The sequence below is a fragment of the Monodelphis domestica genome, chromosome 5, assembly GCF_027887165.1.
Source record: "Monodelphis domestica isolate mMonDom1 chromosome 5, mMonDom1.pri, whole genome shotgun sequence".
Taxonomy (NCBI): domain Eukaryota; kingdom Metazoa; phylum Chordata; class Mammalia; order Didelphimorphia; family Didelphidae; genus Monodelphis; species Monodelphis domestica.
The window spans coordinates 241,069,494-241,093,972 of NC_077231.1; the positions used below are offsets into that span (position 1 = coordinate 241,069,494).

Consider the following 24,479-nt stretch of genomic DNA (forward strand, 5'->3'; position numbering starts at 1 on the left):
ACCCTCTTACCCACTACTGATGAATTTATTTATACTTCAAGGGAAAAAGTCCTGTGAAGATTGGATTTGGCTCTCCTCTGATTGCAACAGTGAAGATAAAATTGTAATCCCCATATCTATTTTTAGATTTTAATCCCTAAAGGGTAAACTCAGTATTTAAAGTAGATCTACCCATTTGAAATAGGAAAAGTTGTTAACTAACTACAAAAGGCAAACTAACCAAAAAAAGTGTTAAGGAACCACAAAAGGAATAACTAACTAAAAAAGGTGTGAACACCCATTTCATACATTGAATGGGCAGTCCTGGAGAGGATTATCTGCTGTGATTGGTAGATGTAAAATTTAGGGGAGGTGACAGAAGAGAAAAATATCTTTAAATAGAGGAAACAGAGGCACATGGGAGATCAGTCTCTCTCTCCTCTCTCCCCTCTCCCCCCAACCCCTCATATCTTCCCTCTATTGTAAAAACAAACTACCATAAATTACATTTCACTTTAGTAATTCATTTTGGGATGTAGAAATTAAATTACTGGCAACCACCAATTAAATATATTAAGTCCCAAACATAAAAATTAATAGTCCTTACATACTCAAAAATATCTATAGCAGCACTTGGTATTTTTATAATTTAAATTAGTTTATTACATTAAAATGCCCAATTAACTACCTTCTCTCTCCCTTCCCTATAAAAGAAAGCACCATTTGACAAAAAGGTACACATATATAAAATAACATTTCTCGTTGTTGATTCTTTCTCTGGAGGTGGATATGCGCAAGTCATTCTTCAAACAATATTTCTGTTTCTATATGTAATATTTTCTTGGTTTTGCTTGTTTCACTTTCCATAATTTAAAGTAGGTCTTTCCATTAAAAAAAAGACAAAGAATCAAAAACAAAGTAAATGCCCATCAACTAGGGAAATGGCTCCACAAAAATTGTAATATATAAATACAATGGATTACTACTGTGCTTCAAGATACATTTGTCCAAGATATCACCTCACACCTAACTGTTGGTGGAAATGTGAACAATATGGAACCAAGTCCAAAGAGCCATAAAATTACGCATACCCTTTGTTACCACTACTGGGTCTGTATCCTAGAAATCAGAAATTAAAAGGACCTACCTCTTCCAAAATATCTTTGGCAGCTTTTTGAAGTGGCAAAAAATTGGATACTAAGGGACTGCTTGGAGAACAGATAAGTTCAGAAAAATCTTATTTTTTAAATCTTTTTTCATTTTATGTGTAATATGTGTCTATCACAGTGATGGCAAATTTATGGCACAGGTGCCACAGATGGAATGCAGAGTCTTCTCTGTAAGCACTTGGCTGCACCCCTCCTCCCCCCAAACCCAGGAGGAGCAATTCCCCTCCCCTCTCTCCACCATACCGGATGACATTTTTTAATATCATCTGCCCCTCTGCCAGCAACCCAGTGGGAGATCACAGAGGGTAAGGTGGATAGCTCACAGGCAGTAGAGTTGGAGAGGAGGGGAGAGCTTGGGCCCCTCCCCTCCCCCTGCAGTGAGGACATTTCTTACAAAACACACCTCTCTGCCCAGCAGCCCAATGGGAGCACTTCCTCCCTCCCCTGTGTGGGTTATGGGAAGGAAAGGGGTAAATGGCACTTGGGGGGGGGGGGGGAAGATGGCATGGCACTCAGTTTGGGAAGTGGGGAGGGGGCAGGGCCTAGCACTCCATCTCTAAAAGGTTCACCATCACTGGTTAATCACAGCACGAGCAATATGGAAATATGTATTGCATGAAAAGTACACGTTATGGCCTATATCAGACTACTCACTAAGGGGGGAGGCTAGAAAGGGAGAAACTGAATTCTAAAAGGTCAGAAAACAATTGTCAAAAATTGCTTCTACATATAACTAAAAAAAATTTTTAAAGGTATATCTATGGTGAGTATCAAGAATTTTGGAAAGATCTATATCAGCGGTTATCAATGTCTCAATTTGTAGCAATGAGAATACATAATGCATATCAGGTATTTACATTCCAAATCATAACTGTAGCAAAATTACAGTTTTGAAGTAGCCACCAAAATAATTTTTTGGTTTGGGGTCACTGCAACATGAGGAACTGTATTGTGGGGTCACGGCATTAGAAAGGTTGAGAACCACTGATCTATATGAAGTGATGCAAAGTGAAGGAGCAGCAGAACATAGAAAACAATATACACAAATAACATAGAAAACAATATACACAATAACTACAAAAACGCAAATTGAAAGAATGACGCCTATTGGTAGAGGTGAGAGATCCACAAATGTCATACCTTGCTCAAGAGTTTTCAGACTTCCTCAGTGTTCTGATGACTCTCAAGGAGGGGAAAGGACACATGATACCATGGTGGCAAGAAACAAAAAACATCCAGAAAATAACTAAACTTAGGCATTCTCAAACCGTTTTGGGTGTTATACTCTTATTTCTTTAAATCTTCAAGATCATTTGGAGAATGGGACAAAATATCAATTGTCATTAAAGGGGATTTGGAACCAATGTTGACCTCAACTATGCCAGTTTTTTTGGAGTACAACATAATAGGCTTCATTTATGTGCAAAACCACTGAGGAGCACTAAAAGCTTGGTCAGATACCAAAGGCACTAAGATCATGCAGGTAGGACATATCTGAGGTGAAATTTGAACCAAGATCCTCCCAACTCCAGTCTTGGACAATAACTTCCCCACTAATATATGGGTGGTGGAATTGTAAACTCTAAAATGAGAGAGCAAACTGGACTTACATCCAAAAAGTTATAAAACCGTATACCCTTTGACCCTGCAATAGTATTAGATTTGTTTCCTAAGGTAATCAGGGAAAAAGGAAAAGAACTTATATATTCTACAAGATTTCAAAGAACTGAAAATTGAAGGGATGTCCATCAATTGGGGAATGGCTAAACAAGTGAGGCATATGATTGTGATGAAATATTCCGTGCTAAGAAGGCAGGTTAAGATTTCTTCTAAAACATGTAAATACCTACATGAAATTATGAAGAGTAAAATGAGTAGGACTAAGAGAATGACAAATACAGCAACAGAAATATTGTTTTAAAACTTGTGTATGTCCACCTCCAAATAAAGAATTGATACCAGAAATAAACAAACAAGGCAGTTTTAAATATGCAGGGGAGAGGGATCAAATAATCCTTTTCTCTAATACAGGGAGAGAAGGAAAACCTAGAAACTTTAATGTAACAAATGAATAATTTTTTTTAACCCTTACCTTCTGCCTCACAATCAATACTATGTATTGGTTCCAAGGAAGAAGAGTGATAAGGGCTAAGTGACTTGCCCAGGGTCACACAGCTAGGAATTGTCAGGCTATATTTGAACACAGGACTTCCAGTCTCTAGGCCTGGCTATCAATCCACTGAGCTACCCAGCTGCCCCCATGAATAATTTTTTTTTTAATTTAAGTTTATATTGCTGTCTTGAGTACATACCTCCCAGCAGATGATGTCATCTTTAATTTATTCAGAAAACAAAGGTTCTCTTAAAAGAGCTATTATTGAGTGGAGTCTTGAAGGTATTCAAAAAGTGAAAATGTAGACAAAACACTGCTAAACATATGGAGGCATGAGAAGGAATGTCAACTACAAAGAAAAGCCAGCTGGTCAGTGTGTATGGAATTTTAGTATATGAGAAAGGGGAAAAAAATGAGAAATTGGCTTGAAAAGACACATTGAAGCCACATTGTGAAGGCCTTAAAGGCCTAACAGCAGTTTTTAATTTATCTTTGGAATCCACTGAAGTTTTGTCAAATGATACATGTAAGGTGCACCACAAAATTTTAAATGCTACATAAAGGTTAGCCATTATGTTTATTTTATCTTCAAGCAGGATAATGAACATCATTAGTCCTCTGCGTTAGGAAAGTTAATTTAACAGCTGGGTAGAAGATGGAGTAAAATCCTTCTCCAACTGGACATAATAGGAGACTACTAAAATAGCCCAAGCTAAATATAATAAAGACCTGAACTAGGATATTGGCTTTACTGTAGAGAAAAAAAAAAGAGATAGATGTGAAAGGTTTCACCTGTATACCAATAGAAGATCCTGCATACATAGATACCCTTTTTGAACACTGAACATGCATTCTTCACATATTCAATTCAGTGGGCGCAGAGGAAAAATATCCCTTATTTTTTTCACTGCCACACAAGTCCCCACCCCTGGTGAATATCATTCAGCAACATCACCTCCTTTGAGGTACAGTATCATTTTATATCAGTGGCTCTCAGTATTGTCTGGGGACTCATGGAGGTTTCCAAAACTTCTTCAGAGGTCAAAACTGTTTTCATACTAAAACTAACATTATTTACATATTAAATTAATCTTCCTTTTCCAACTATATAGCTGTGTGAAGCTATATTTGGTTCAAATATTTCAGAAAAAACAACATATCACAATATGCTGAGTACAGAAGCAGATGAAAATCCAGCTGTCTTCTATAAAACCAGATATTAAAAAAGAACTGCAAAAATATGTAAACAATGCCATTCTTCTCACTAAATTTTGGAAAATATATTTTTCATATAAAAATAAATTTGTTAACATGCAATTTATTTTAATAATATAAAAATAGTTATTTTACAATTTTATCTGTTTTCATTTTTAATGTGGTAGAAATGAACATATAAACCATACAAAAACTCTTTGAGGTCCTCAATAATTTTTAGAGTGCAAAGAGAACCACTGATAAAGATATATCCTATCACCAGCCCCAAGAACGCTAATTGAGGACCTATCATATCATATCACTGGGATCAGAGGTGTGGAACATGCAATACATAAATACACTCACACATGTTCCCCCCCAAAATATCAAAATGCAACTGGGAAATATTTAACAAAATAAATGAAAACATAAATAATATTGCATTTTAAAGTTAAGTCAATATGTGGATCCCCTTTCCATTTCAGATTGACATAAATTCAAAATGCCATCCTGCTTCAATGTTATGTCATCCTTCACACAGCTAAAAAATAATCTTTATAAGGCACAGGTCAATGTCGGGCCCAAATGAAAAAGTTAATTTTTACAATTAAGCAAATTAACTTATATTACATGAAATATTTATGAAAAATAGAGATAGAAGGTGTCTTGGCCAGGTTCCATTAGATAAACAAAGTTCTGATTCCTAAACAAGGAAAATGAGAAAAGTTAACTAGTGATCAATATCACTATATGTGTGTATGTGTTTTTGTGTGTGTAACCAAAACTGTTGAATACTAGCAAACAGATAAAAAGCAATATATTAAAAACATAATACACTGTGACCAGAGTGGATTTTATTTAGTGGCTTTTACTTATGTGACCTGAGCTTCAATTTCTTCTGCAAAATTAAGGGAAGAGATAAGATCCTATTACTAAATTACAAAAAAAAAAAGATTCTTAACATTCAATCTATATGTTCTATGATTTTTCGAAGAATGATGAGACGGCTCAATATTAAAAAAGCTATAAATATAGTGGACCAATTCATTCTGATGAAAGGAAATGACACAATGGAAAAGATGTAGGTTTAAATCCTGCCTCAGACATCAGCTGTGCAACCCAGCTACAAGTCACAAACTTGTGCATCCCTTTTTTCTCATCTAGAAAATTTGTGAGTTGGATTCGATGTCTTTTAAAGTCCTGTTCATTCAAAATCCTATCAACCTAATAAAAATATTAACATTACAATGTATCGATGGATTCATCCTGTCTTCAATAAGATATAGCACTCAAATTTTAAAAAATCAAAGTAATAAATGCATATTTACTGACTTTGATGAATCCTACCCAAGTCTAAAAGTTATCACAATTTTCACAGAAAAATACTGAAAGCTTTTCTAATAAGGTCAAGAATAACTAAAAGTGTCCATTGTAGCTACTGACAAAATTTTGGAAATGTTAGCTATAGCAATAAGACAAGGAAAAAATAGAAAACATAAGCAAAATTGCACAATAGATGGATTTATGAAGTGGTTCAGCCATTCTGAAGGGTAAAAAAATGGAGCTATGACCAAAAGTTACTAATCTGTGAATATTCCCTGACCTAGTGATATCACTAGTCTCTAATACTTCCAAAGATAGCAACAGAACTAAAAATGGGGGGGGGGGGGGGAGAGGAAAGGGAAAGGCACAAAATATACATTTATATAGCCTGGGCCTGTGCTAAATTCTTTTTACAGGTATTCATTTCATTTGATCTCTTTGCAACCCTGAGAGGTACATTGCTTTTATCATCAAGCAAACAGTGGTTACTTAGCCAGGAGCACACAGCTAATAAATCTATGAGGCCAGATTTAAACTTACTCTAAGATTTCCTTATTCTTAAGCCCAACAACACTATTCACTGTGCCACCAGTTGTCCCAGGATACCCATCAATTGGGGAATCCCTGAACAAATTCTAGTATATGATGGAATTCTATTATACTGTAAGAAATGATGAATGGAACAGTTTTCAGAGAAATATGTAAAGTTTTATGGAATGATACAGATGGAAGGGGTAGAACTAAGAGAACAATTTATACAATACTGTAAAGTCAACTTGGCAAGACTTAAGAACTTTGACCAACACAATGACTCACCACAATTCCTGAGGACTTAATGAAACATGCAATCTCTGTCCCAACAGACAAGTAAGGGGCCCAGTATGTAAAAAAATAAAACTTTTTGACATGGCCAATGTAAGAAACTGTTTTACTTGACTATTGTAAAAATTAAATTATATATCTCTAATAATAAAAATATTATATTTTATTAGGTTTATTAGAAATCAAGGAATAAAAGAAGATACAAAATAAAAACACAAAGCCTTTGAAACAAATATACATAGTGTAAAAATGGAGATTTTGAACTCTAGACTTCAATCCCCAGAAGTCCTTGGTATTTCCCAGAATTCCCTATAATCTTTCCTGAGTCTCCCTGTTGTCAAGATCACAATTGGTATGTGATTAGCCCATTTAAAATCCCCACACCTAGCTTACCTCTATACTTGCTATATCACTGCAAAGGAAGAGAGCGTGGGAGGCCTTACTGCCAGTTACATACCAATTGTGATCTTGACAACAGGGAGACTCAGGAAAGATTATAGGGAATTCTGGGAAATACCAAGGACTTCTGGGGATTGAAGTCTAGAGTTCAAAATCTCCATTTTTACACTATGTATATTTGTTTCAAAGGCTTTGTGTTTTTCTTTTGCAATTGGGGAACAGGTGGAGGTGGGAAAGGTTGAAAGTAGATTTTCACTAACTGAAGTAATAAAAAACACTGAAAAAGTCATTTTGTCCCAGGCAACTCTAGGAATATGCAGAGCAGGAGTCAACCTCCTACTAGGAGTTACAAAGGATAATGAAACCACTAGTCTAGGGGGAAAAAAAGAAACTACAAGACACTTGAAAAAGTGGTACAAATATATACTAGCAAAGCTAGCATCAATTAAATTGTCAAATGAAAGAAAATGGCATTTGGCAAAAGAACAAATGCAATCAACAATCATTGAAAAGAATGCTTTATATGACTAATAAGAGAAATGCAAATGAAACAACAGCAATATCTTAAGCTCACATTCATCGGATGGGCAAAAATGACAAATACCAAAAATAATAAATGCCAGAGGGACTACAATAAGCCTGGCATACTGACAAAAAGTGAGCTACAAACTGGCCAAACCATTCTGGCTAATGTCAAATGGTGTTACTTAATATTTCTTTGTTACAAAGAAATGGTTTATTGGAGAAAGTGGGGTGTTAGGAAGTAACCAGTTTTTTTTTAAAAAAATATCAATAATAATATAAAGGAAGAAAGAGGAAAAAATATATCCTAAATGAATTTCATAATCTACTGTAACACTCTGGCAGATTGAGACCACTAACAGTGTCATTTCACTCATTGTTTTTGTTTGTTTTTTTTGTTTTGTCATTTCACTCATTGTCACATCATTTATTACAAAAAAAGTAATATTATCTTTGGATTTTCTTTAAGTATTAATCCAACTACATCATCAGTAGTCTAAAAAAGCCACTTACTCTGAAATAGAACAGAAATATCAGTTAACAAATATGTCTGGTGCACCAAAACTCGTCTCATTAAAGTTTTTACTTTAAAAAGTCAATGTAAAATAGCAACAAAACTTTAAATTCCACATTAGGCAAGTTATATATAAATTTATACTTTTCAAAGTTTACAATCAAGATGCATGAAACCATTATTAACAAAAAAAGAAAATTACACAACTAACTGAATTTAAGTTAATCATGGCTAAATAATATTAATACTTTTAAAAACATCAAGATTTTATCAAAAACCTTCCAGAAAAACATGTTTAACCTAGTCATCCAGTTCTTATTGTCTCACTATCAAAGTCAAGAGTTTATGGCAACATGGTGCCATAATAAACTAAGTACCATCTAACTTAATGCTGAGCTGGGCACCCTAGACTCAGTACTACTTAGATGAGTGAGAGAGCCACTACAATGCTTTAAGCATAATTTCTTTGTGTTAAATTTGAAAAAATTTTTCCTACAGCTGAATCCAAATGGACAGCTTGCTTGGGAAAAGGAAGTCTCTCTCTGGATAAGATTTAAAGTTACTAAAACTAAGAGGCTATCCACCTGTGGGTTGTTTTTTTTTTAAGAACATAAAGCATTTTTCCCAGGGGAGTGAATTTTATTAATTTTATTAAAATTGGAATGTGGCTATACCTTTGAGGCTAAGTTCATCTATCTGAATACTCTTACTTGACAATTACATTTTTCTATTTCCTGTTCTCTTATATGTATATTTGTGCCATTTTGTCTATAAAATTGTACCCAAGAAGATTAATTTCAGCACACAAAAAGCTAAATAGAAATGGAACAAATTTTTCTAAACTATTAAAATTAATTTATAAATCTTTTCCCACACAATCTGTTTTAGTAGCACAAGACAACCAATTTAGTCTTCATTGTCTTTTTATGTTTAATAATATCTGCTATTTTATAAGTGATAATTAAATATTTGTGAGATAGTGAATATAAGAACTTCTAGTATAAAGTGTAAGCGAGCAAAACTGGTTTGGGACGTTATTCTATTGAATCTATTACTTGTTTGTATAATGATATAGTGCATAAACCTAAGAAAACATAGTATTCGAACAAATATCAACATTAGTCAAAGAAGGATTTAAGACAAATTAATTCCAGTGATTGTCCCTAACAGATTTTTCCAAATAGACTTCCCCATGGCAGATGCTTATGTAGCACCAAACTAGATGGCTACTAAAATACTGAAAATTTGGTCTTTGTTTCTTTAAAGGCTGTTCATTTTGTGTATAATGTCATAACAGAAAATACTGTTTGCTTTCCAAATGACTGGAGACTTCTAACTTTCTTTGAAAAGTTCAAAGTTCTATATTATAGATATTACAAATATATTTTCTTGGGTGCAGCTGGGTGACTCAGTGGATTAAGAGCCAGGCCTAGAGACAGAAGGCCCTAAGGTCAAATCTGGTCTCAGACACTTTCTAGCCGTGTGACCCAGGGCAAGTCACTTACTCCCCATTGCCTAGCCATCACTCTTCTGCCTTGGAACCATTACACAGTATGGATTCTAAGACAGAAGGTAAGGGTTATAATTTTTTTTAAAGTATATTTTCTTTTAACCAAGTCAAATTCTGGACATTTCCTTAAAACATCAAACATTTAAGAAAATGTATATTCGATTTCTATTACACCTTAAGAAAAAAAGTAGGAAAAAAACCCCCAAAATACAGAATAAGAATCTCCAGAAACTATCAAGAAGAAATAAAAAACTATTAAGAAGAAATAAATTACCACAAGAATGTTGAAAAGGGTAAAATTTAACTATTGAAGGACCAGAAATATTATCATCTTATAGTAGGTTTGCATTTAGCAAAATTAAGTTTAAGGTTTCTGAGCACTTAGTTCCAGTCTGCAGTTGACATTGCCCTGAATACATTAAAGCCCAATGGGCTACAGGAGCTCTTCCATGAGGTTTCCTTTACCCTACCTTACAACTAATAAACATAACAATTTCCCAATGCCTATCAGCAAAAATCCTAACTTGTTAATCTGGCATTCAAATTCCTCCAAATGTGGCTTCAATTTAACTTTCCAGTCTTATTACTTACTACTAATCCACCATCCAAACGAACTGGAACACTTTCCTTCCTACACTCCAATAAAGTTAGATTCTGAATGTTAAGGAGTCACTTCCAGCATTATAGATCACAAACTTTACCTTCTAATCCTGTATGAACTTTTTCGCATTACCTTGTAAAAATCATCCACAAGAGTATCCACCAGATCAACTAAGTCCTTCTTTTATATCTCTTGAAATCACACAATTAAACTTTCAGATTATCAATAATCTATCCATTGCCTTATGATTGACTCACATTTTTTCCAATTATACAACTGATGAATCCCTTATATCTCCTCTATCTTACAACTACCACATGCCACTGTATTGTTCTCCAGGTGTCCTGTATATTTCATTCTTTCATGACTATAGGATTCCATGACTAACAGGCACATAGCATCAAAATGGCAGATTTTTGTTTCAAGCAGCATGGGTTATTTAAAAGCACTACACAGTTTCCCAAAAGCAATCCAACCCATTCCCTTTTTTCTATTCAGTTCAAAATGCAGTTTGTTATCCATCAGCTTTTGTCCATTCCAATGCGTTCCCCACCTACTTGTTTTTCTTATATGCTGTGTGTTTATGGATCTCACTTAAAAGGCTCTTCAATGTTTTGGAGACTTGAGAAAAGAGAAAATGCTAAAAGCTTGAAAAAATATCAAAAACCTTTTATCAGCAAGAGGATAAAACGGTGACCAAAATCCATAACTATCCATGCTTTTCTTGTTGCTATAAAATCTTTACATAAAGAATCTATACACATATATTGACAGCATCCTTGATGAAGGTATGAAAATGGAAGACAAGCTTTTAAAAAAGATTTCACAATAGACCATATCTGTATTGCCACAGAACTGACTGAAAAGTAGTGACTATTCTGATATACCTACTTATAGACTACTTTTTTTTAAAGTAATTGATCCAGTAGGGCAAAAGGCTACCTTAAAGGTTCCTTCCCCCGAAGTATCTTCTGTATGTTAGGAAAATACAAGCAAGATATTACAGAGATATTATTTGATTATCCTCTTATTAGTAAATAAGACATAAAACAAAGAGAGAAATACTAGCCAAAGGTTTACCACTGTGATGGAGGATTTTCAGCATATTTCAAACATAAGTGATTCCCCATACATTGAAAAATCTTTCAGATGATTTTTTTTTTGTAGAAAACAATGTACTTTCTACACATGTCTTATGATTTTTCAGGCCTTTGCTTATGTTGTCCCATCTGCCTGAAATGATCTCGCCTACATCTCTGTTAAATTCTTACCCATACTTCAAATAAATATCAGTTCAAATATCACTTTCTCAAGTAAGTCTTCTTATTGCTCCAACTAGATTTAGCTATTCCTCCTGTTCTGGAACCCATAATACTTTCTGTCTATAAAATGGCATTTAAGCAAACAAATAACAATGCTAAAGTCTATCCTCCTCCCCTACCAATTATAAGTTCTATGAAAATAACAATTATGTCTTTACTTACTTATACAGGACCTTTGTCATGGTAAATGCAATATAAACATATTTAACTAAAGTTTAGGCATATTGTATAAGTGCTAGGAAATTGCCAGTTATCATTCATCTATCTTACTCCATTTGAACCCAGCATTTGAAAACTCTGTGGGCTTCCCATATAGTGTGATCTCTAGCTTTCCCAAAGGATAACAAAGAAAGATCTAAAAGAGAACACAGAATTCATATTGCCCAAACCCAGGATTTTATAGTAGCATCCCTGGGCCAGGCCTCAGAACTATTATCTCAGAACTTTAAACCATGGAACTTTAAATATGCAAGGAACTAGGAAGGTTCAAGTATAAAGTTCCAAAGTCTGCAATTCCAAGAAGCATTCTCCTTTCATCCTTCTAATCTTTTCCTCCCCCTAAAGAGTTCTTCCTACCCAACACACCCTATTGTTTTTAACTGACTCTCAAATCCACCTACTGTTCCTGAAGTAACATTTGAATGCAGGCATATGTTGCAATTAATATGTTCCTGAAAAGGTGTGCCTTAACCAAATCATTTTACATGAACTAGAAGATGTAGACATTCTTACAGCAAATCCTTTTGGAATGCAAATGATTCCAAATCCCTTAAGAGTCAACAATGATTTTTTAGTTTACAAATGAGGGACACATAGAATTTAACTTACAAACTACTGTTCTACTGTTGACATAGGAGATGGTTGCAATGTAGCCATTATAAAACTAAGGATCAAGAAATAATAATTGTCTCTCAATTTTCATCTCCTATAATTTGTACCTCTATAACTCCTTTATATCTTCCTAGACTGTTGTAAATGAAAATGCTAAAGGCATCCTATGCTATGTGCAAGTCAATCCCTTAATAATAAAAATTTATTTTATCCTTTCATTTATCAATTTGTGAAAAATTCTATCAACCTTTCCTCCCCTCCCATAGAAGCACCCCAGAAGAATACTTTTGTTGATAAAAAAATGTTTTGCAAATTGAGCCGATGAAATCAATCATAAATCACTATACAGAAATAAATTCTTTGCACAAAGAGGGTATGGGAGTAGTGAGTGCATAGGACTTTTCCCCATCACCAGTCAAAATCAGTTTTCTTAAAATCAATCGACAGCTGTAAGAATAAAAAACATTTCTAAAATTAACCTAAAAGGACCTAGTAATGTTGCCATTCTGAAAACAAAACACAAAGCATCCATTTTTGTTTTGTTATAAAGGAAAATAACTGAATAAATTTTAAAAGAACAGCAACAAAACATCATCAAAAGGTTCCATTTTTTAAAACCAGGCTTACTTTAAATTGTTGGTCTGGGTCTTACAGTTCTAGAGGCAGTAGATGTTAGCAGTGCAGAAAGAACACTATGCATAAGAGGAAGAAGTGAAATTGTGTTGCATCACAACTGCAAATACTGTAGGCAAGTTTAAAACAGCAGTAACAGAATGTGCCACCCAGAAGAGGGAAAAGACTTAAGATTTCTATCTGGAATGGGCCTTAAGATATTTTAAGAGACATTTATAAAAAGACAGTTAAAGGACATGAGTAATAAAACTATGAAAAAATTTCTGTTTTAAACAAAAACAAATAAATAACAAAATTATTACTTGAATTTTTAATTTAAAAAGTATATTAAGCACCATCCCACCACACAATTTAAACTTGTTTCCTCCCCAATCTTCTAAATAGGTTCTCAAAGTTCTAGAATATATTTCCTTTAGCCAACAAAATCTAAAGGCCCCAGCAGATTAATTTAATCTAAATTAACAAATATTTATTAAACCTTAGTAAAAGGATTACAGCACATTGTGCAGAGTAACATGGATTCAAAGACCTCATAGCCCAGTTCTCCTCCCTCTCCAAAAGAAAGGTCTTTTCCTCTTAAGGAATCTGCCTTCTACTAGGGAAATTCACCAGGCCAAAAGTTCTGACAAAACCCAACACTAACAGTAACTAAGTCTCCAAAATGTTAAATGGTAGTAGTAATATTGTCATTTTAATAAGTTTGAGCAGCACACGTTTGTCTCAAGCACTATTATTTTTCTAATTCATAGGTGGGAATGTTTAATAGGATAGTTGTTTTAAACAAAATTCAGAGTAAGCAAAATATGCTGCATTTCATCCAAGCATCCTTATCTTTAATAGGAAACCTCAAAAATATTTATCTTCAAGAAGTGGAAAGAAGTAAAAGGTTGTTTTGATATTATGATAGGATGAAAGGATTTAAGTTAACTAAATCATAAACTCATGTTTAAAGTATTACAACAGCCTGCTGGTGGGTCTGCCTACCTCAAATCTCTACCCACTCTTCCATTCAGTCACCAAAATAATTCTCCTAAAGCATGGGTTTGACCATGTCAGGCTTCCACCAACCCACCTCCCAAAAAACTCCAGGAGCTGGGTATTGATTTGTCCATGATACAAAATCTCATTTTGGCGTTCAAATCCCAGTGTTAATCTCTCAGCTTGCCATGCACTTTACCATCCTATGAGGTAGACAATCTACCTTGAACAAGACATTCCACACCCCCATACTCTCCCAGCATTTTCTCTGGTTGCCCCATTCCCTCAATCCCCTCCAATGCCTATAGAGTGCTCTTCCTACTCTCATCTGAGCCTACCAGGACCTTCCAAGTCCAATTAAAAGTTCCAACTAAATCCCAGAGGGCTCTACTCAACCCCTATTAATTCTAGCACCTTCCTTCTTTTAATCTTTTTCTTGCATGTAGCTTCTTCATAAGTATATTTCCCCCATTAGATTAGGTGCTCTTTGAGGGTAGGGAGTTTTTTGTCACTTGGTAGCCCCAGCACCTGGCATGCTGAGTGCAATGTAAGAAATGCTTAGTAAATATTTACTGATTATTTACTGACAAAATCCCCTTGAAATTGTCTTGCAGTTAGAAATCAAATAATTTTTAGAAACAACCAACAAAAAACAGTAACAAAGTGAACCACAGAGGCATATTTAAAACATCTATTTTATCACATATTTGCTCCTCAAGTAATTTAATATGTACTTACATTCAAAGAATAATAAATGGTTTTAAAATTATTTTGCAATGTATGCTTTTCAAAACTTCAAGATGATGTCAGAATATAGCATGGTATGATAGAAAAATGGTCAGTCACTGAATGAAAGCCATTAGATTTGTACCTAAACTGCTGGGTTTTTCATCATTCTAATGTACTTATGTCCCTGAACAAAATACCAGTTGAGTTGCTTTCTTAAAATGGAATATTAATAGATCTCTCTAGGAAAGTTTTTGGAGGAATAAATTGAAAAATTTGGAGTATACCTTAGAAAGAATACAGTATATAATTTCCATTTACAGCAATTAACAGCAAAAATCATTCAAAAAGCAATAATGGGGAGGGAAGTACTTAAATATTTTAGGATGGGGGAATTTTTACTTTGGTCATAGTAAAAAAACAAAGATTTTGAGTCAGCAGTCCTAAATTCAAGTTTTGGCTGTATCACTTACCAGAAGAAAAAACTAGTTTCTTCATCAGCAAAATGAAGTTGGATTAGACCATGTTAAAAGTCCTTTACAGCTCTAATGATATGATAATATATGGTTTCATTATGCAAATAACCTAGAAAGGGTTACTTCTAACTCTAAATTAAGGCCAAAATAAACTTGGTATAAGTTAGCAAGGAACAGATAATGCTCAACAAAAAAGTAGTCACTTCAGCTTGATTTTTAAGACAAATTTCAAATAAAGTTAATAGTAATTATGAAAGCATGGCATATTTTACAAGCAAATTAAAACAAACAAACAAAAATAAGAGAATAATATCAACTATTCAAAAGAAAGCCACAGTGACATCTTAATCAAACAAAAATTTCATGTCTTCAGTACAGATCTGTTTTGATAGGGATATGCCTTCCAGAAAGCTACACATCATGAAAACAAGGACTAAGAAATTCAACTTATGTGGATATTGGAAAGAGGAAGGAAGAACACTGCTGAAAATATACACAGAATAATCGAAAAGCTCCTGTTTGTATCGCATTTTGAAATTAACTTGACTTAAAAAAAAGGAGGAAGGGGATGGCAACAATACTGAAACTGATCACACAGTGAATTCTCAAAGAAAAATAAAGTTCTCCTTGGTTCGTTACTGCCACTTAAAACTACCTTTGCAAAGTGCAACTCAACCATGCTGCTTTTAAAGGTTTAAGAAAACTTAACAGTATAGCATTATAAAGTAATATCCCAATAAGAATTTCAAAAAGGATGAAACAAGGGACAAATATCTCGTACAACGGAAGAATAGGGTCACTTTATCTTTCAACTTTTGAAGTTTATCCCATTCTTAATTCAGTAGAATACTGTACTGGGGCACAATTCAATTTTCCACTTTTCACTTTAGGATTATCGTGCAACTCTAAAGGATTTAGGAATTACAAAGCAAAAACACATTCTTGGGAAGAAAAGATCTTCCCACACGCATTTCAACCCGACGCGGCAAGCTAGTCGGATCATCTCATTTTCATTCAGTTTGAAGAGATGAAGAACACTTAAGGCAAACTCCACAAAAGCAGTGATATGACACGATTATAAAGCTGCCAGGATAACGAATAAAGTTATTTGGTTCCACTTCCGCCAAAAAAAAAAAACAACAGTCCGGTAGAAAAATCCCGATCCCTCGGTCCCTGGATGCGCGATACCATTTCGAGTCTAGGCAAAATAATGGGGTTCCTTCCCTAAGTCTCCAGGGGCAAAGCAGAACCTCAGGTCCCTAAGGACCCCTCCCTTTCTCGCCCCCAGGCATCCACGGCTGGCTGACCACCTCCCCGCCCCCCGCCCAAGCTTTCCTGGGAACTAGAGAATTAAAGGAGCTGCTGAAGCGGTGCGCTCTACGAGCTGGGGCCAAGATCGGGGAGCCGAGAGCCCAACTTCTCCGAGGAGCAAAAGGGAAGCAGCCCAGGGGAGGGGAGGGCACAGCCCGCCGCACTGCAGGTCCGGGAGAAGCTGACACAGCGCGGACTCTGCCGGCCGCCGCCCCCCGGGAGCCCGGAGGAAGGGAGCCCCGGAACCCGGGTGGCTGGCACATGGCTTCCCAGCCCCGGGACCCTAGCAGCTCCCAGAGGGCAGGAGCATCGCCCAGGCCCAAACGCTGACGCACCCCCGGGGGCTCCAGCTTCCCGTGTCGCGGTCCTACTGGGGATGCTGGAGAAGACAAGGACCCAGGTGAGAGTCACATCTAAGTAGTCAGGAGAGCGCGGGACAGAGGTTGGGGTCGCCGCACGCTCCCGGGCCCCAGAGCCTGCACCTTCTTGGGCCCAGCCCCAGGGGACCCGGTAGCCCAAGGGAACCGCCCGCAAAGCTAAGCAGCCGGTATGGCCCGGGCCCAGGGAACAGCCTCCGGCGGGAAGATGGCGGCTCCGGTGACAGGAGCGAGACGGGCGGCCGGCCGGTCCGAAACAGAGAAGAGCAAGTCTCCGCCCTGGCCCGGGGGGCCCTAGCCCTCCCCTCCCCCGCCCGGCCCGGCCCCGGGGCAGCCCGGGACGAGGAGGAAAAGACGAGCGCAAGCTTGCGAGGGAGCCTCAAGGAGCACTGGGCTCTGCTCTCACCTGTCACAGCCGCCGCCGCTCCAGCTCCAGCTGCTGCTGCTGCTGCTCCTACAGATGCCGCCGCCGCCGCCCGATCCCGGCCACTGGCGCCTCCGCCGCAGCCCCGGCTGCTCCCAGTGACCGCACCACACGCGGGGACCCAGGTGGGGGGAGGAGAGGGGAAGGGAAGGGGAAGGAAGAGGCGGAGGAGCGGGCGGGCGCCGGGAAGGAGGGGGAGGGTGGGGTGGGGAGCGGCGCGGGCTGGGAGGCTGCGGCGGCGGCGGCGGCGACAGCGGACGCTTCCCCTTTCAGGCCCGAAAATGTCTCAACCTCGAGACTCCAAATCCCCAACGCTCCTTCCCGTTCGCATGAGAACCCACAGGCCCCCACTTCCGGGACCCCGGCGGAAGTCCCTCCCATTTTCCCCTCCCCATTCCTCCCTTTCGAACTCACCCACCCAAACTCAGAGACTGACGGTCTCAGCGGCCTGGAGAGCCTCACGTCAAGTACGAGACAGAGCGCCCATTGGAGGACTTACTCTCCCTCCCTTCCCCGCCTCCCTCCCCCCAGCTTAGTCCATTCTGATACTCCGCGCGCACCTCCAGGCCGGCGCTTCTGATTGGAGCAGGGCTGCATGCCGCGGCCGAGCGGCCCCTAAGGCTAGCGGTGAATTCATTGCTGGGTCCCACCCCGTTTTCCCCTCCCCGGCGGGTCGGTCTTCCTCCAGCCGCGCCTCCCCTCCCCCGCACCCTCAGCCCCTCCTCCGCGCGTCTCCGGGCGCCTCGCGCACGTGGCGGCTTGTAGCCCCTCTCGGCTCTAGTATCGACCGTTGCGGAGAAGGCTGCTGTAGCTGAAAGGGAAACTTTAACAGGTGACGGCTGGCCCCCATTTCTTAGAAAAAGAGAAGCTGGCATCCTGGGCAACCCTAGGTCGAGACCCCGGAGTGGCAGATCAGGAACTCAGAGCGCCGGTCTCCGTGGTTTCCCCGGCAGTCTCGAAACATTTAAAAACTCTGGAATGCCAGAGCGGAGTGAGCATCGCGGGCTAGGTGCTCTGAGTCCACCCCGCGTCTCCCCGAAGACAGGCAATCGAAGAAAACGACTGCTCTCCGTCCCCCGGCCGTCATTCCTTCACGGTGAACTAGCCGCGAAGCGCATGAACCAAGACAAGGGAGAGAAGGAAGGGGAACGGGGTCGGCTGGCGGGGAAAGGTCCTGACCAAGGAGCCGACTTTGGGCGAACTTGGGGGGAAAAGTGTTTTCTATGGCCCGAGCGCTCTGCCCTGACTTGGCCCCGTTGCGATTTGCACAGCCCCGCAAATTTGTTCCTGGGTCCTAAGCGTGCTTACTTTGCACGCAGGGCAAAGAATTGTCTGCTTGGAGACCTGACCTCTCGGTTACCAATGATTTCTTTGCAAGTAAGAGAGGATTTGCATGCCTTTCTCAAGCCACCAAACTTCAACTTGTTCTTTTTCCTTCCTTTCAGTTTTGGGATTCAAATAGTCCAAGAAACAATTAGGCCCTCGTTCTCTTAAAGCTTGAGAAATCTGCTGGCCAATCTACTTATAAAATAATTCCCTTTATATCTCTGTCTCGTTAATCCAATATTTCTCAACCTAGTTGTGAATTAATTGAAGGAGACAGAAATTGGAAGGAAATAACACAGACCTGTTGTTGGGCTCAGAACAGCTGTTTGATATTGACTATAAGCATTCCTATAAAACTAAATTTAATCTCTGTAGAAAACCCTTTTATACAGAATTTTCAGTTCCCTCTTATCCCTCTCCTGGACTTAATCCCCTCATTGCTTTGCCCCCTCTATAGCCCCCAATTACCTGTTACCCAAAAGAAAGTTGTCATAGGGCTCTCCCCTTCCCAAGAGACTGTAGAGTCTGCCACAATTTCTTCCGTTTTGGAGCAGTAATGTGGTACAAGGGGTGGAGCACTCTGAACTTGCCAGAGATGAAAAAGTTATACTCACTGTAGGATAGACACATAACTTCAGTGGAGTTCCCTTGCTCCCAAACACAACAAATTCAATGGTTTTCCATGGAAACGAAATTTCTTTAAAAGCCAAGTATGTTCAATTTCCTAGTTTAGATTTTTCCACCAGGTTTCCTGTATGTTCATTCCAGTTATTTTTATGGAGCAGTCTTAAGAACTTGAATCAAACAGCCTTAGACGGTGAGAGTGGAAAGGATTTTAGGGACCATCTGATTCAACCTTAATTTACCTTTAAGGAAATTTAAGTCTGTAGAGGTGAAGCCTCTGAGTCAGCTAAATCTCTCCTCCCCCAATCTTTTTGTGACTCCAAGCCATTTCAGAGAAAGGTTTGTTCCCTCATAAAAAGTTTTTCAGATCAATTTAGAAGATTCCTTTTCACTCACTTCCATATGAATATCTATAATTCTGAAACATTTATTTCACATTTTGATAGACCTATTCCTTGGGAGAAATGGCTATAGACCTTGTCCTTAAGTTTGCATGTTTCAGGTACTTGGGGTGCTTGTTGAATGGAACTGTGTAAAGGATTATTGTAGAAACAAGCTTTACCCAAAAAAAATTTTTTTTGTCATTTTTAAGTTTTGCTATCTCTCGACTTTCAAGAATAATTCTAATTTTAGTGACTTTTGGAAGCTAGATAGCATATTCACAAAAATAATATTACTAGACAGCAATGGTGGATGTTTGAAACTTCCGAAAAGCTTCTGCCAGACCATCTTTCTTACTTGTCCCACCCAAGTGTCTTCACTTTGATTGCCTCTACTTTTAGCCAGAGAAATGATAATCTATGGTTAATGTAATTACTTGATAACTTTGTTCTAAGTAATGCACAGATCTCTTGGTATTCTAAAATTACAGCTTCTACTCCTAAACAGGTAGATTTTTTTACCTTTCTAATCTTCTTCAAGGCACTATTATAAAGGAGTTAATGGGCATATATGTGGTCAAGAGGTAAATCTTGTTTAGTCGTGTCCAACTCTAGATCCCATTTGAATTTTCTTGGCAAAGATACTAGAGTGATTTGTTCTTTCCTTCTCCAAAACATTTTACAGATAAATTGAGGCAAGTAGGGTTTAAGTGTTATGCTGTGAGTCACACAGCCAATGTGTAAGGCAAGTCTAATCATCTAACACTTAGTTTTTCAGATAAATATCATTCAAAAATTTTAAAACAAATCAAGATTAAAGTATTAAATGAAATTTTTGTTTCCCTGGAATACATCACTAATTCACAGAAAGATGAGGTCATTGTTATATTTTTAACATGAGTTTTTCAAATGATAAGTGTTTGGTTTTTTTTTTTAATACTAGAGGTTTTTTTCTACCTCCCAGAATTTGCTCTAAAAGTAGGTACATTATTTTCTTCCCCCTTCCCCCCCAACTATTTCCCATATATGTTGCCTTCTCTCTCTTACCTTATCCACATTTAGGAAAGTCATTGGCAGAGCCTTGTCCCCATTGTTCAGAAATTATTTTCTTACAGAATTAAATAGTTTAAATGCATTTATTAAGATCCTACCATATGCTAGGCATTGTGCTAAAGACTGGAACTACAGATGCAAAAACAGATGGGCCACAGCTAGATGGCTTATTGGAGAGAGAGCCAGGTCAAGAGATAGGAGTGGACCTAGGTTCAAATTTGGCCTCAAAAACTAATTAGCCATGTGACTTTGGGACTTAGCCTCAATTGCCTAGTTAGCCCTTACCACTCTTCTGCCTTAGAACCTATACTTAGTATCAGTTCTAAGAAGGTATGTTTAAAAAAAAAAAAGACTATCCTTGCCCACAAGAAGTCTATAATCTAATGGGAGAAGATGACACACAAAAGGAAGCTGAAAAAGGAAGAATGGAAGGGAGGATGAGTAGGCAACCAACATAGGGCATGGAGAAGTCAAGTCCAAAACTAATCCAGCCAGGTGAGAATTAGGAATATGTTTCTCCTTAAATGGAATTTTGGTGTTCACAGCCCCACCCCTCTAGTCAAAGAGGCTGAAGTGTCTCCTTAAATGGAATTTTGAGTTCATGGCCACACCCCTCCAGTCAGAGGCAGCTATGCCAATTGCAGCAAAGTCTTAAATTTGGAATTATGAGAAACTGTTAAAACTTAAGTAGAGATAAACTAGCTATCATGACAGTTTCATCACAATTCAAGATTCAAACAAAATTACTTAATTTATGTATCACTTTATACTTTTCAGTGCTTTTATAGCTGTTATTTTAGTTAATATATGTTTCACAAGGACATAATGGCATAGCAGCCAGGCAGTCCCTGAAAATAGGAGGCAAGCAGCTATTTTGAGAGAATAGTATATATCATTTTATCTTAACCCCTAAAGGCCAAGCAACACTGGTAAGACTCCATTAAGGACCTATTGTCTTATAGGGGCAGCTAGGTGGAGAGAACAACAGACTTAAGAGTCAAGAAGACTCATCTTCCTGAGTTCAAATGTGGTTTCATACATTAGCTGTGTAAACCTGGGCAGATCACTTAAGCCTGTTTGTCTCAGTTTCCTTATATGTCAAATGAGCCAGAGAAGGAAAGGGCAAACACCTCCAGTATCTTTGCCAAGAAAACCCCAAATGGGATCAGGAAGAGTCAGACATAACTGAAAAATGGCTGAACAATTATGATATTTCAAAGTGTGGGGGTGACCCTGGATTCTCCAAAGCTAAACTAGCAGACCATAGACTTTAGCAAGACTTCAAAACTGGAAAAGTTTAATAAATCTAATGATGTCTGTGGTTGAAGAACCAGCCTAGCTAAAAATTCGAGGCTCATCATCAGATTTACCCTATGGCCAATTACTATTACAATTTACTATTACAAATAATTCATGAAATTTTCACTATACCATTTTCTTAGGACAATCTAATAAGGCATAATGAGATTGGAATGTGCCATGGTAGAAGAATACCCAGACCTGTGAAATTACAAATTTCACCTTGAAGAATTGAAGATAAAATATAAGAAAGTATAGTATGAAAATAGGAAGGTGATTTTGGATCTAGTGAAATGCAATAGAAAAATATGTCTTGTTAGAAAAAATGAGAGGAGATACCAACATTTCATGTCAATTCATAACAGAAACTTATGCAAATATTTCAACCTGTGCTTTTATTATTACAAAGTATCACTTCTGTAGTTGTGACTTTGTGTTCCTATTTGCCCCACTTCATTTTCTATAATATAATCTTAAAGAGTAGGAATTATTCTAATAGTGACTATTTTTGTATTATGTTGTATATGTTATGATTAGTATAACAGTGAATAGAGTGCCAAGCCTGGAGTCAGGAGGACCTGGGTTCAAATTTGGCCTCTGACACTTCCTAGCTGTGTGACCTTGGGGCAAATGAGTTAACCTCTATTGCCTAGAATTGATACTAAGACGGAAAACAAGGATTAAAAAAACAAACAATACACTGTGTGGTCCCATATTTGGTGAAATTCCCATTCTGGTAGGTTCCTTTAGTTTAAGAAACAAAGTGGGGGGGGGGGTTAGGGGAGGTGTATATATACATATATATAAACAGTATGTTAATTCTGTGATTAGCAGGATAACACATGGCTAACAAAAGGAAAGGGTTTAGGTTGTAAATCATATCCTTGAAGATATTGTTTAGTCCAACTCCTTTATGTGAAGAAAACAAGTCTAGAGATGAAAAGTGTATTTGCTTGTGATAACACCAGATTGTAGCCCTCAGCATACAGTACTGTTGCCACTCCAAGTATAAGGATACAAATTCCAATATACGGTTGCTGTTGCTCCCACTACACAATCTTGTTTTAAAAATTGCCATGTTTTTTCCCTTTAAAAAAGGACGATAAGTTCAGAGTTAAAGTTATTTAAGAAATAATAGACAGTGCAATTTACCTGGGGGTGAAAAGGCAGTAAAAGAGAGGCCTCTGAAAAACTAGAGGAACACGACAGAATAAATCCACCGTTAGCCCCACCCAGGGAAGCTGCTAACTCCTGGTTAGCAACAGACTGTGGCAAATGAGATGATTCTATTTTCTGTTACATATTATCAGAACCATAGAAATGGGATAATTTAGAAGTGAAACCATTGACAGCCTTCCACAAGGAGGCTTTGTTTTTTAAAGTACAGAATAGATTCTCTTCCCTTTTGTTTCTCAGCTGCTGCTTTCTCCTTTGGTTTCTTCTCTCAAAATTATGGTGAAAGCACCAAAGTCAGCTGAAACATATACTTTTTACTGAGTATTTTATTTTGCAGGCACAGAAATCTTTTATTAAACAATATAATATAACCTCTGATAACTCAAAACAGAACAAAAAACCAACCACAGCACCAAATAGACTAACCTGATGTAGTAATCAAAGATAAAATAGCTCATTTTAAGCAAATAACAGGGAGCCTATTAGGTCCAGCAAGGGAGACACAAATAACAATGGGCCCTTATTGTACATATTAGCTATAGTCACAATCAAAGAACTGGCTACTTATGCATGACAGGAAAAAAGTATTGTGGGTCATAATGATCTTTTCAGCAACTCTAATGTTTATGGAGACTGGCAGCACTTGTAATATCTTCGAATAATAATTGTAGCAAGTGTTAGAAATGTTCTATTCATAGTTTATCCATAGAGTATTTTCACTATCCATATTATTTTCAATAACCATTACTTAGCAAAAATCCTATTTCAAGGTTACCAATCAACTGTTGATAGAGCATATCCATGAGAGTATGATACTTTGTACCAAATCTTTGTGATTTTTTATGGTTTTTAAAAAGAACAAATTGAATCTCTAAAATGTAACATATTGGCAGAAATAGGCTTGTTTTTTATAGTTTTGAATCCATGTCATTCTGTAGAAATGGGAACATATTGATTCTATGTTACATGTATGAAGACTTTTCAGAATAACCTGAGGGTCTAGAAATGCACAATATTAATAAACTAAGACTTTTAGGATTTAATGATCTAGGCCTGAAAACAGATTTTGATTTTGAATAGAGAAAAGAGGTCTTAACATAGTATATGGGACTGTTACTAGTGTCACCAGAGATAGAGCTCTGGGACTGGAGTTAGGAAGACCTAACTTCAATTATGACTTTAAACATTTACTAGCTTTGTGACCCTGGGCAAGTCACTTAACTGCTTTACCTCTAGTGCCCACCTCCCAGAGTTGTAGTGAAGATCAAGTGAGATAATATTGGTGCTTAGCACACTGCCTGAATAAGAGTAGCACTATGTAAATACTTATTCCTCTTGCTTCCGTTTGCCCACACTAATATCTCCAGGAGAAGCAACATAGGGTAGTGAAGAGAGAA

The 24,479-nt window shown here is 37.6% G+C and overlaps 1 protein-coding gene across 3 annotated transcripts in view; it reads right to left on the reverse strand.

The window, feature by feature from the left end:
- LARP4B (La ribonucleoprotein 4B) overlaps positions 1 to 24,479 on the reverse strand; it is a 229,245-nt gene that overhangs the window by 133,243 nt on the left and 71,523 nt on the right. Inside the window, exon 1 of one of the 3 annotated variants that reach the window (XM_056799993.1) lies at positions 19,019 to 19,040. The exons of 1 other annotated variant lie outside the window; for it this stretch is intronic. The gene's annotated coding sequence lies outside the window, so the exon portion shown is untranslated. Of the gene's footprint in view, positions 1 to 17,206; positions 17,574 to 19,018; positions 19,041 to 24,479 lie in introns of those variants that run through there. One more of the 3 variants, XM_007504701.3, reaches the window with a different exon arrangement.